Source organism: Crocodylus porosus, unplaced genomic scaffold (genome assembly GCF_001723895.1).
Source record: "Crocodylus porosus isolate Cpor-Errol unplaced genomic scaffold, CroPor_comp1, whole genome shotgun sequence".
In the NCBI taxonomy this organism is placed as follows: Eukaryota; Metazoa; Chordata; order Crocodylia; family Crocodylidae; genus Crocodylus; species Crocodylus porosus.
Window position 1 is genome coordinate 60,767,356 of NW_017728947.1, and position 14,606 is coordinate 60,781,961.

Consider the following 14,606-nt stretch of genomic DNA (forward strand, 5'->3'; position numbering starts at 1 on the left):
TGTAAGCTTTTATTCTTTCTTCAGTACAGACATGTCATTCCCATTACCCTTAATTAGTGTTATATGTGCTCTTTGAGAGAAGAATAGGCCCTTTAGCTATAAGTTGTGACTTTTGAAACAAAAAAGTCATAACCTTTTTGAGTTTCAGGTTGAGATAACTACAGCCTAATTTCAGTTAACAATTGTGGCAGATAGGAATCAAACAGGGAACTAGAAAATATGAAAATGTTGTTGACTTATTTTTAAATACATAATTCAAGGCTTAGATAATATAAATCTTTCATCTGTTGACCATTGTTTTCTGCCTTTTCTTTAAAATTAACCACTTGCTTTCTTTGGAAAATACCAGGTATCCTCTGCCAGAACATATTTGCTTTAATGTACTTTATCAGGTGGTCCTTAACATAGCACTGGTATCTTCTGCGGCAGCACAATACACAGGTACTTATTCCCATTGGATCTCCTTGTATTCCACATGACTCTCTTCGGTCTTCCATGTCAGTCATAGACACAGCTTTAAGATACAGATATTAAGATGTATCCAAATACCCTCTCTTTTCTACTTTCTCATTAAAAGTCCAATGTACAATGCCTTAAAAATCTTCCAAGAAATTCCTTATAATTCTGGTCACACATTTCTGAAACTTTCACTTGTTAAAACATTCATTTTGTAGGTGTGGTCTCAGCCCAAGAGAGTTGCATGTATATGTGGGCATGCACATCCATGTGTGTATTTGTAAAGTTTTGCACAAAAATGAGCAGTATTTTAAAATAGAGTGAAAAACGTGCTAAAATTGTGAAAATAAATATTTATTTCTGTTTTCAACTTCTCCAGAAAACTGACTTGGAAATACCTTTTATTGAGGACACTTGCAGTGACAACTCTATTTTTTTTAACTGTAAACACATGACTTTTGCATACACAATGTTAACTTGCTGTTTTTTCCCCTGTAACTGAAGTGCCAGATTGTACATGCAATGCATGGCAATAACACAATGGAAGCACGGAGTGCAGGAGACGGGGATATATGGAGATGATCCTCAATTCATTATGGTAATGTGGTGTCGAAAACTAATGCATCTGCCACCTTAAAATTATTGTTGTTTTGCTTGTGTTAAAGAGCATGTGGAGAAAGCTGTATTCACACCACCATAGATATAAGAGAGATCAGCCCCGCAAAACCTGACTTTGACTAGTAAAAAAAGGGGCTATTACCAGTCAAAATCTGAAGAAACTATACTAACTAGAAAGCAATAAAATGACGTGTGCATGTTATATTAGATACTGCAGAACCCTTTCTGCTGAACAGCTTAATCAGAAAAACAACTGAGACTAAGACAGGTACTATAATTCAGTGTCTTCTTCAAGATGAATGCTTAATTTAATCTTTATCCAGTTCTTGCAGAACTATTTCTCAGATCAACTATATAAAAAAGTATCAAAGGAATCACTGGGACTTTTCCCTTCAGGGGTTTATTTACCTCATATCACCTCAATAACATATGTAGATGTTAAAAGACCACACAAATGTACATATTTTATCTGGTTGAAATAATATTTTCTCTCTTAAATGTACAGTCCTCCTAATAATTCTCCTAAAATGAAGTAGAGCAGATGATATGAAAAGAAGGTGGGGCAAAATTAATAACAGTATGATATCATGTGCATTATTCAAAGCACAGGAAGTTATACAATGACCCTAAAATGGGTTGTGTCAATGAAAAAGTCATCCCAGTTGGCAAATCATAAGACCATTCCCAATACATCTGCCTCGCCAGTTTTATAGGCAAAATCCTAAAAAGAACAAATGTATTATCTAGTAAAATGCTACTGAGAGGAGTTTTATATGAATATAGGAAGACTACATTGACCATTGCCCTCAGTCCCCTTTGTGCTGGGAACACCAATGCAAGTATCTACAGCAGATGTCAAGTCCACTCATTGAACAGCGTAGATATAGGGAGCTTTTGTGCCAGGTACAGAGCTGGCTTTATTGGTTTTGCACTTCCGTATAGAAGCCTTAGCTAAAAAGAATATCCCAGAGGCAGGCTAGTGACAACTGCAAAAGTCCAGAGGAAGAAGGGGAAAGGTCAGAGTGAGGAGGAAGTATGTCTGGCCTAGTCTTGCACTGCAATGATTTGGTATTGCCAATTGCCCCTTAATGGATACTGAAATGGATGATTTTCATCAACTAAAATATTTGTGAAAGAAAGTAAAATTTGGTAAGTAGTGCCAGTTGAAAAACACAGAAATGTTTCATTTAACTATTTTTGCCTAAAATATTACATATTTTTATTTTAATTAAACATTTCAAACAACCTTGAAATGAAAGTAATGAAGTGTTTCATTCAAGCAGAAATGACACTTCATTTGTTTAAACTAGGTGAGAAAACCAAATATATTTCATTTTAGATCAACCTAACTCTGATTTTCCCTGATTGTTCAGTGAAACAGAGGGGGGCATCTACACAAGTTGCTTACTGCTTAACCCTAGGGGTGTGCGAAGCGGGCTGTATTCAATTTGGATTTGGCCTGATTCAGGGGACAGTGCTTCAATTCATTGATTTAGATCACTGTCCCAGTTTGATTCAGCTGAATCTGAAGATTTGATGCTGATTCAGATAATCAGCTATTCAGCAATAGACACAGTTTTAAATGTTTTTTCTACATACCTTGAGGTACCAGGTGTGACTTGTGAATGCTGCAATGGTGGGCAGATGGAGTGTCCCACAGGAGCATGCCCCCCCGCCCCCCGCATGCTTGGTGGTGAACCCAGAAGTGGACCAGAATTACTTCCGGTCCACTTTTGGGTTCACTACTGAGTGCATGGGGGACCTCTCCCTGCTCCCTTCCGACTGTGATTGGCCACAGGGGGGACCCCAGATGCCCCCCCCAAACCCTGGAGGCTCTAGTCACTGATTTGGTGGGGCAGAGGGTGGGGGTCCTGCATGCGCTCTGCAGCGGATGCAGAAGTGGACCACTTCCGTGTCCACCATTAAGCGTGTTGGGGACACCCTGCCCCATGCTCCTGTGGGATGCTCCATCTGCCCCAGCATCTCAGTGTTCACAAGCCACCTGGTACCTTGAGGTAAGTAGAAAAAACATTTAAAGCTATGTCTATCGCTGAATCTTCGAATCTCTCCGAATTGATTCAGAGGGTCCTGATTTGATTCACAGAGATTAAAGGGTCTCTTGATTCAATTCAGATTTGGAGATATGGTCTCCAAATAAGGCTGGAATAAACTAATCAGCTCTGCTGCAGGATAGTACTGCTATCCTATAGCAGAGTTATTTACTTCACTGCAATGCACATCTAAACAGTGATGTGGCTGGCTGGGGCACAAGGATGCCACAGTACAGGGGTTGCCTGCTGGCTAGCCCTGCACTGTAGTACCCTCGTGCCCCAGCCAGCCCTTCCACAGCTCACTGAACTGGGCTGGAGCAGCCCTGAGCTGAGGGCCTCCTGCTGCCCAAGGCTGTGCTACCCAGCTCAATGTGCCGTGGTCCTGGGTGCATGTATAAATGATGCCGCTGCTGTGAATCCCACGCCTCATGAGGCTCAACTTATTGGCATCATGCCCTGTGTTGCCCCACTGAGAGAAAGGAAAACTATAAACTACAAGAGGCTCCATTCATCTTCTCCATTTTATAGACCAACTCTATTATCTTAAAGTTGTAACCTTGTTAATAAGGTATTTCCTTCCTGCTTTCTAACCTGCTCACATTTATATACGAAAATCTAAAACATGTTTCTGCTCTAAAAGTTTGGGCCTTTGCTTTTTTGTTTGTTTTAGCTCCTTTTTTTGTTTGTGTGTTTGTTTTGAGAAGACCATTGTAAAGATCAGGTCAGAGGATCCCCAGATTTTCCTTTTCAACAGATGTTGGCAATGTAGAGAGATACAGAATGATTTCTGTCACTTGATTGTCCATTATAATTTTTTAATTAAAGTTTGTGCATGAAAAGGGAACTAAGATTGGCCCTGTCATCACAGGAATCTCAAGTTTGGTGTAGGACTGTGCAAGAAATGGACAGCCCTGCTGGAAGAGAAGATTGTGACTATGGTTTATGCCTTTTATTTTATATTAACTCATTAATACAGCCAAGCACCAAAAGCGACAGGATTTACCACAAATAGCATGTTTTTACAGCAGGGATAGCAAGCTGTCCTATTCACAGCTTTCTTAGATCACTAAGTCTAACTTATATCCGTGGATTGCTGTCAGAGTGACTTGTTCCTATGGTAGTTTACCCTTCTTGAGGAGCAAGGATTTTACCTTGAATAAATTTTCTTTCAAATTGATATATAATACCTTTATGAGGAAAAAAGTAAATGGTCTATGTCTCTTGTCTTCTCTGTAAATGTTAAGTGCTCATTTTAGTACCATCCAAATCTTGGTAAATATCCAATGTGTATACTGAGCCAGGAGTATATTCTACAGCCTCTCTCTTCCATGCATTTAAATGAATGGCAGGATACTGAAAGTAGAAAGAAGGTCTATTTTAGTATATTCATGTTTAACTCAGCCCCTTGTTATAGGTGGCACTAAATGTTTGATATATTTCTGTAAAGTACCTCTTGAAGAACAGAATATTAGTAAGAATTTAGGATATAGTTCTGATGGGTCTTTTCCATACCTGTTAATTAGCACTTATGGCCTAAAAGACCTTTCTCCCTCTGTTCTATTTTAGCATATGCATTTTTTTATACTTATAACTATAAACAAGGCTTTCATATTGAGAAATGTTGGTATTTTCAGTCATGGAAGAACTTAAATGAACATACTAGGAGCTCAGTTGTAGACCCCCTACCACGGGAAAACTTCTTAAGTGAGAATTTTGTCTGACTAAGGAGGGAAGGAAGGAAAGCCCTATACCAGTAAGCTAATTTTTTTCCCCAAAGCCAGTATAAAAGGCAATAGGAAAATAATTATGAGTAACTGTGATAAAAGAAAAACATGATGTACAAAAGAATGTCTTAATATTTTCTCATGTAAATTTCTCTAAAGTGATTCTCTAAGAAAAGACTTTATAGCTATAACCATCATGTACCTTAAACTTTAATAAGTTCAGTCACATCAGGTTACTTATAATAAAATCTGTTTTATTCATCAAACATAAAATAACCAAAATATATTTTCCTAAAGATAGCTTTCTCATTAACAGACTTCATGTTGAAATATGCTATATAACACCTCACAGCTGAGCTATAATAGTTCCTGGTTTATATATATAGAAGCAGTACAATAATATTGTGATCACCATTTACCTTTTGTGTTACAACAGAAAAATGTATCTTCCATGGCTTTGGGTTATAGCCAAAGTTAGCCCTTTAGAACTCTCACTACCCAGGCAAACACTATGAAATATAAACCAATCATTCATCGCTCTCTCTTCAAGATATGATTATTCAACAGCTTCATGCTAAGAAAAAAACACAACTCTGAATCTTAAGAACACCTTGGAAAGGGTAAATGAAGTGGCAGCAGTAGGTTTACTTTTACAACTGAAAAAAAATATGTCACATGTATTAATGTCAACAACTCGAATTTTACCTCATTAGGCAATTTCTGATCTAAGGCTCTGATGATTATTCTAAGCAGAAGAAATATGCTAATTATTCACTCTGAATGTAGAAGGAAAAAAGGTGTAAAATCTTCCTTTAGCCGTGTGACCATGTACTAATTGCATGTCATGTGTCAAAATAATGCAACCCACTTTGCCTAAAGCAATTAGACATACAGAACTCTATTAATGAAGCACTGTCTGTCACTAAAAATGTTTTCACTGCTATAGTTGAAGATTAAAATATTAACTTCTCAAATATTTATGATAGTTACTGACAGCATTTCAAAACGTTACTTTTAACAAAAGCATTTTTATTCGGCTTCACTTTTTAATTTGGATTTTATATTCAAAGACTTTATTAACATATAGGAGTTATGTGAAATTTCTATGATCTCTGGTGAGAGTTCTTTACTGAAGCTACATTAGCTTCTTGAAGTTTACAGCACCTTTTTCTATTGCAATATAATCTTGATTTATTTTCAACTAAAAACTTGTCTTGTTTTCAAAAGGAATACCTCCCCTCCCCCGACTTTACCTTTTTTATATTCTGTATAGAGAAGAATTTGGACTTGCTTGGCAATAGACTAAGTCTAGAGCTCCTCTTCCTTCTTGCACTCCCCCAGCCAAGAGTCAATCACAGCCAAGGTTCAGGAATATAGAGACCATCCCTCCATGCACCCTCAGGATGTGTAATGCCCTAAAGGAGATAGAAAGAATTTAGATGTATAGCCCTGCTCCCTTTACAATGGTCTATGAGATATGCTGTACTGGGGGAGACAGGTTTTTTCATTAAAATAATAGCACTAGCTGCATAGTAGCCCTGCATATCAGGCTTCTGGTGATATGATTATGTGCAATACACTCCTTGAACAGTACATCTCTGCAATGCCTCAAATGTGTGTCAGGCCTAGACAGACAGTACAATTTGGTTTTTGCCACAGTTTAAAGCCTTTTTGGTGTTTTCTAAATGATTTTTGCATTATGATTTACAATGCCATTATTAAAGCTACAGGTCTGATTCTACACCCCAAAATGCACAAGAATAAATCTTTACTCTCAAAATAGCCCTGCGGATGCAAGTCCTTAATTTGGAAATGATTAAGGTTACTATTATGGCACTTTTGGATTTACGTTACCAGGAATATGCAAGAATGATACCACTGTAATACCATGGAATTATTGTCCTTCTGTTGTGCCAAAAATCAGCAAATAAAAAAGCCATGTTGTTAGCACTGCATCATTTTCTAGTACCACAGTGGTAAAAACTGACTGCTGTTATGTATTAGTCCTGCCACTGCTTTATGTTTGGTAAGGGTATTGCCTTGGTTTTGGAGCTATTACAGTCTATGGGAATCAATTATATGTACTTGAACTAAGAAGGATTTACTTGGTAACTGTGATGGCTCTGAAAGAGCCATTATGATCTGTCATGTCAAAAATGTACATTTGCCTACAGTAGATATGAACAGAGCTGTGCAAAAAGTTTTACCCGGAAAACAAGCCATTTTTGTTGGTTTCAAGACAAGCCAAAACAAGCACTTTTCACAGAAGCACTTTCAAAAGTTTTTATTATAAATGAAAAGCAGTTTCTGCCTTGTATTTTGCTAAAGGAAAACTGTTGTAGTATATAAAGGGGGATCAGGGGAGACATTACTGAAGAATACATCTCAATAAATCACATTGTTTTAGGGGATAGATCTAACTGATGAAACCAGTGAAATGAAAAAGAAAAAGAAAGGATGAAATAAAAGGAAGAATTAACTCTCTTGCCATCATATTCCACCTATTTCACAGATGCTCATCTCCTTGGTAAATAAATGAAAAATATAACAATGTATAAATATAGTAATAATATACTAATATAGGGTATAATAATCTACTGTGTTTATGTAGCCATTCTGCCCCTCCTCATTCCCTCAAAAGGGCTTGGAGTGCTGTAGGATATCATAAAATACAAAAAATAAACAAAGCACAGAATTTAAACAGCCCACATGGACAAACGGAGTCATGGGAGGAATGTAGGAGAGCAAATTTTAAGTGAAATAAGGGTCATAGAAAGAGGAGGTAGTAAATATGGAACCAATACATGTCATTCTAAAAACAGCTTGGAAAAAAACATGTTTTTCAAGGTGCTTGGTAAGAGTAGAAAGGGATTAAATTAAATGGAGTTCAGTGGGGATCATTTTCCTAACCCTAGGCCCAGAAGAAAAAAGTGCTTAGTTGTCTGCCAACTTTAGAAGTGACAGTAGTATGTGAGCATGGGAACCCATTGGTAGAAGCCAGGCTCAATATCTGAAATGTAGACAGGACCAATAAGAATAACATTAAAGCTTTTGCAATGAATAGTATTAACTTTAAGACAATCCTCCCCTTTACAGGAAAATAATATGAAGAAACTGTGGTAAGTGTAATGCAAGGCAGTCACAGCATAAATAGAGGTGCAACCAATGCAACTGTACAGCTAAAAATATTTATATCTCATCAAACAATCAGAGAAAAGATAGAGATACCTTGTAATGAATGAACTTTTCCACACTAAGCTCACTGAACAATTACCAGTCATGTTAATAATATTTTTTTTCTGTGCGGACAAATGAACCCAGGGTAATTATGTGCTTTTTGTGGTCAGGATATAAAAAATCCCTCTGTCTTACAGATCTATTAGTGATTTCTGAAAAGATGTCTAGAAAAACTGATTGTGTAAACTAATGTAGGCTGTGCTATATTTTTGAGAACCTTATTTTTGTAGATCCCCATGTTGCACATTCCCTCTGAATAATACAGAATGATGCCAACTGATGTATTACTAAACTTTTGCAATATGTGGCCTTATCTTTTTGCGTGTGACTTTCGTTGCATGGTATACCTTTTTTTCTTTTAAATGTCTATTTCAAAGTTCATTGAAATACATTCCCAAAAATATTACTCTCAGGTAAAGGGTAAAATGCAGTCTACAACAGGGCAATTGTAGGTTGGGCTTGTGTGTGTGTGGGGTGGGGGAGGTTAAGCTGCTTGCTTGTTTATTGGTTGATTTTCAGTAATACGGGGATTCTATTTAGAGTGCTGGAAAAACCTTTCAGTACAGAACCAGTGTGTCCAAAAAAAAGAGATTTTACTTTTAGCTCATCTTCAGATTCACAAGGAACAATAAGGGAGATTCATTAGGCCATTTGTTACTGTCATCTGCCATGATTCAAAATGAAATACTAAATGTTTCATGGACTCAGAAAAAGAGCAGTATTTGTCTTTGTGTTGGCTATGCAAAGACTGCATGGCTTTCAGCCTCCATACAAGAGGTCTGATGGATGAAAGGGGGAAGGGTGGTGCCATCTGAATGATGATGGGCTAATATCATCATCCTCTTGTCAGCTGTAATAGGCTTTTCCTCACAGAAATAATTCATAAAACCGCTACATTATATTCTATCCCTGACAGGCCCTATCTATCCTGCAACCCAGCAGGATTACAACTAATAAGAAAATATGTGGTTCAGGAACCCTGAAAAATTAAACAGGTAGTTTATGAACAATTTGTTTCATGGGGATGTTTATTATGTTTATTAAATATTGAGCCTTTAATGTTTTCCCAGTACAGATGATATCATAAAAATGCTGACTTAAGCCTCAGTTGTATTCTTAGAAAGTGGCATTTTATAGACCTTGTAGTACACAGTAAATAACTAAATTGCAGTAGTTTATATGTGTACATAGAATTTAATTTACAGATGGTGAATATATTTTTATTGTGCATATGTACTATATTTGCATATGTACCGTATTTAATATACAGATAAGCGATATAAGCTAACTACCAAATATTGGTTACATTTTTGGGTTTAAATGAAGTCTCAAGAAGACTGATATTTCAGAGCCTGTAGTAGAGGCTAGAAAGAGATTTGTTTTATTGCTTATTGTAAAGGAGAAACCTTGAGTTTGGTGGCTGAGGCATCAAGACAACAACAGACACCTGAACACTAATAAACTTAATCTGGAATGTTGTTTTGAAAATTTTTGAAAATTTTTATAGAAAGTTTTGTTTTGAAACATATGATTTTTTGAAAATGTTTATACAATTTTTATAGAAAGCTTTTATATAGGTTTTCTTTATAGAAATAGGACCAAAAGATTCGGGGTGAAAGTGGTATAATTACATGCCTTTAAACCTACTGAGTTAGGGATGCCAGATAAAAACTTGCATTGCCTGGTAAAGTGCAACATTTGACTCTAGAGACAGAAAATATACTGCATAGAGTAACCAGACAAAGGAATGTTGAACCAAATTCCTTCCATGCCAAAACCTTGTGTATTACTGTTTTTGCTGTCACAATATATTTTATCAGTGGTGCTTATATGACAGTGTCTGCTCTGTAAATGCAAAATGGTAAGTAGAAGACATATTTACATTCACAGGGGTTTAATAGCTTTGTAATAATCAACAATACCCACAATATTAAAGAAAGCAATAATTCACATACAACCTACGGAAAGCACATGGCTGATGTGATTTACAAAGAGAATTGTACAAAACTGGTAACATCCTACACAGATCCACACTGTATTTGTACTGACTCTTAAGGATGTCTAGATTTTATTTCATGGTCTAATTTTCTTTTTGTCTTCCCCTGTTTTAAACTGGCATGACTCAAAAATCTTCAACTTACTTAATCCTGATTAATTTAACTACAATTATGAAGAACCTTGCCTTTTATTACTTACATATATCTATACTTACATACCTACATACATACAAACATATGTACGCATATAAAGCCATAGAGAAAGGTAGTTATATACATATGCATAGCATATAACAACTGAAAATTCATTTAAAAGAAAAAAAAAGTAAAAGCTATAACTCTTCATGGTTTAAGTCTAAAGAACAATGGGCATGTCTACACATGCACTGAGGCATGCCTAATTTAAGGTGCATTAGTTTAATACACATTAAGGCAATTTAGGCCCACATCTACATGTGCAAGTATTAAAGTGCTTAAATGCCATGTGCGTGGACTGATGTGAGACTAAAGTTAGTCCCACATCAGTCCATACACATGTTAATGCACATTAATGCATTTATACATGCATTCATGTGCTTTAGCTATTTGTGCCTAAATCTCATACCTACTTTTGCAGGTATCAAATTTAGGTACAAATAGCTTAACATCTCCATTTTTAAGGTGCAATAAGGGTGCGTATGTGTAGATGCATGCCCTGAATACACCTTAAGTTGGGCTTTAAATTGGTACATGCAGACACACCCTATATAACTTTAAAAATACTCCTGCAATTTCTAACATTTTTGCTGAGAAACATTTATTTAGGTTTTGTTTCTACAAAGGCTTGGCACACATACACTTCCCTTTTTGTACTTCAAGAGTAAACAAAAAAAAGATACCCCCCCAATAAAAAACATCTTTTATTTCCTAATGGAGATAGAAAAAAAAGCAAAATATCTGCTATAGAAATTTTTTATAATTAATTTTTTGAAAATGGAAGGAAGGAAGCTATTGTATGCCATGAAACATGTAGCTATTTTGCTGTCCTTGTATCACATGAACTCACTTCTATAACAAACCACACAAGATAGTTCAATTATGTCAGCAGAGCCCCAGGCTGTGCTAGTCCACTAACTAAGAGAAAAATATGTATCGTTTCCATTGGGGGACCAGCAGCCAAACAACATTGCCACAAAAGTTTGAAGGGTCAGGGAATATACTGTTTCTACACTCCCAGACAGCAAACACCACCATGGCTTTTCTTAAATTTCAACTATTTTTAAAGCCAGTCTCCTTCAGTAGCACCTTAAGGGGCACCAAGAGGTAACAGCTCTGCTTGCCCTTCTCTTGGGATGAATCATCTCTCAAGAGCAGCTGTTACCAAAGAGAAGTTCTTTTTTCAGCTCCATTGTGGCTGAATAAAAGTGTGCCACGTCTTTTTAGTTCTGATATGTGCTTTGTTACCTGTATAGCAGATCTCTGCTTCCATGGGCTGAATTCATTTGGCATCCATGGTAGTTCTACAGAAGGAGCAAGTGCAGTGAACAAAATACAGTTCTGTAGCACAGGCTTCAGAGAAATGTTTTGCCCTTAAGTCATTGCAGTAACATGTACATTCTGTTGTGTCTGAATATGTTGTGTGATATGATGTGCCCTGATGTATTTACAGGCACATGTTGTGTTGTATCACCAATTTAAAGAAATACCACTCTCATTGGCAGACAGTTGGAAGCAATTAATTACCCGTGGATGGCATGTACAGCTGTTGCTTATGTATGGAAACAGAAAAGAAATTAAATCTAATTGGTTTAGTGTAATCAAGAAAGTGGCATTTATTTCATTATAGCTTTTGTAAACTACACCACTTGATTTTTCTATTTGTCATTTTTTGGAAATAGTTGGGGAAAATTATCAACAGCTGAAAGATTCCCAAATAAACAGAAATTAGGGATTATTTTTGTATCCTGATGGATAAGGTAATTCATTATTTTAGAAGTCCTGCATCCTCAGACTGGTGATAAATAAATTATCCACTGGATTAATATTAATCCAAGGAATTATTAAGTTAAATATGGATTACTTTATATGCCTATGCCTCGATACTACCTGGACAAATGATAGAATAAGCAGGATTATATCATGATATGTCCACATAACTTTTGAGTCTGAAAGGCTACAAATGGAGGGAAAAAAGTTTGAACAGGAAAAATTCTGTAAATTATAAGTACAGATGAAAATTGCTGCTTTAATATGAATGCAAATATGAATACAAAATATATTGCTTTAATTATAACAGAGCAATGTCAATGTGACTGGCATTGATAAAAAAATAATTACATTTGCATTTCTGATTTAAACATATACTGAAAGAGAGCATCTCAAAATCCTATTGCTACAGCTGTAAAAATTGCTCCTACTTTTGTAACTCACATTTGGCCAGATTCTTCGTTCAGTGGTGCCAACCTGTATATAGAATAAATTTCATTGGTTTATGCAAATATAACAAAGAACAGAATTTATCCTCATTTTGTCCTGAAGTTTAATTTGTAAATGTTTCTGAAAGTACTTTTTTGCTAAAAGGCATTTTATATGCACAAAGTAGATTATTGTTATTATTAAGTTTATAAATAAGCATCTGCTTTTTACATTATAGTTAGCATAATGGACACTTTTCAGCAATTTAATGCGAATAGGATGCAACATAAGCTGCATTCACACAAAGCTGTTTTTATGGAAGCTTTCTCTAGTCCTGTACAGATGAAAGTAAATGAACAACTCTATGTAATGGAATCAAAACTATCTTTTTTTCACATTTCACAATTAAAGAAAGCAAGTCCTGATGCTATGTACAAGAGCTACAACGTTGTGTGCAGTAACACTGGTATCAAACTTTCAAGACAGGAGATAAAACCTATTCTAAGTACAAACACTCAGCAGATGATTAGAGAGATCACTTATATGCATTATATCCCAGACTTAGAAAGCCAAATATTTTGAATGCATTGAAAGGGGAAAATTATATAAATGCTTACAGTGGAGGCTCATGGTACTGGTGGACAAAATGAAGAAATCTAATATAATGTCAAAGGGAAATCATTATAAAATTATAAAACACTCATGAATGTTCCAGCATCAGGCTGCTCAACTAGCACCAGATTTTACAATTTTTTCTACAAAGGAGAGTAGAACATTTAGCTGCATAATAGCACTAAATTATGTAATTATTATATCAGATGGTGGGAGAGGTGAGTATGGGAAGAGAAAACAGTTTTAATGGTTTTAAAATTTTTGTCTGACATTTTTTTTTATCAGAGATGGGCCCACACCCATTTCACTGAATCACGCATACTTGAACTTTAATAAAGTTCGCATCTAGATACAAAGTTCAGTGCTGTCTTGCCACTCTAGAACAGGCCAATATAAAATGTTGGAACTGAACACCCTCAAAAATGGACAAACACCAGAACCAGGTCTCACTTTGATTGTGCCTAATTTTTTTGTGAAGTATATTTTAATACTGACAGAGAGAGCGAGAGAGCGAGAGAGAGCATCACCTGCTACTTGTCAATGTGTAGTCAAAGAAGAATAAAGTGGAGAATAAATAATAAAGACCTTTTTAAAGGTAAAAAAAAAGTTTCAGGTTAGATGTTCTAAATGATTAACAGAATTTAAAAAAAGGCAGAATATAAAGCCCCCCAAGTTCTGTATACATGGCTCTAGTGTTTGATCAGTTGTTTTTTGGCAGCAGTTTCAAATAATGCTATTGAGAGACAAACAGAACAAATGAACTCTGGATGGTAAACAGTATATTATAAGAAAGTTTGTGTAAACACAATTAATACGGGGCTGCTCAATGTAAGCATAAACTGATGACAGATATTTTCACTGAGAGAATTTCTATAACACTGTGTTGTGAAAGACATACTGTCTTATGCTACTAATTTGCTTTATTTACCTTTTTAAAATCTCAGATACACGAAGTAAAAAGCAGCATGTACCTGTCTGTCATCAGAACAGCCTTTAACATTTATTCTCCTACTTTGCTACAGAATACACAACTGCAGCAGCTGGCAGATACATTCAGGAAAACAACTGGTCCCTGTCAACACCACCCAACCTTCCGAGGCCAAACAAGCAGTTACAAAGTAACAAATAAAGCCCCGTGTTTTGTTTTGCCAATAGCCTTCTGTGTTTTCCCCATCCTCTTTTGTTCAGAATGTGCAACACCATTAAAAGGACCTGATTAGAACAAAGGAACAGGGATCACTGTAACAATTATGATAGAAATGAAAATGCATAATAAACCCCCCCAAAATCAGGAAAATAATGTCAGGTGAAGATGAATACATGTCAGTTGGGAACAATTACATAGCAGATGCATCCAAAAATCATTATCAACATATAATTTGACATGTCCCTAGTAATGTAATTCATTATATTTACAAATAATTCATCACAGGTGTTGTGAACTAGAATGGCATACAGGATCCTTATGTTATTCACTGAGAAGAGATGTTTAGTTTGTAAATATACATTACATTTAA

General features: G+C 35.9%; 1 long non-coding RNA gene across 1 annotated transcript; it reads left to right on the forward strand.

Annotated features, from left to right (window-relative positions):
• The first annotated feature begins 354 nt into the window (after nt 1-354).
• Nucleotides 355-14,243, forward strand: LOC109321018. The gene is made up of 2 exons (XR_002103936.1): nt 355-441; nt 14,034-14,243. It is a non-coding gene; the product is annotated as an uncharacterized LOC109321018 (long non-coding RNA).
• Nucleotides 14,244-14,606: the final 363 nt, after the last annotated feature.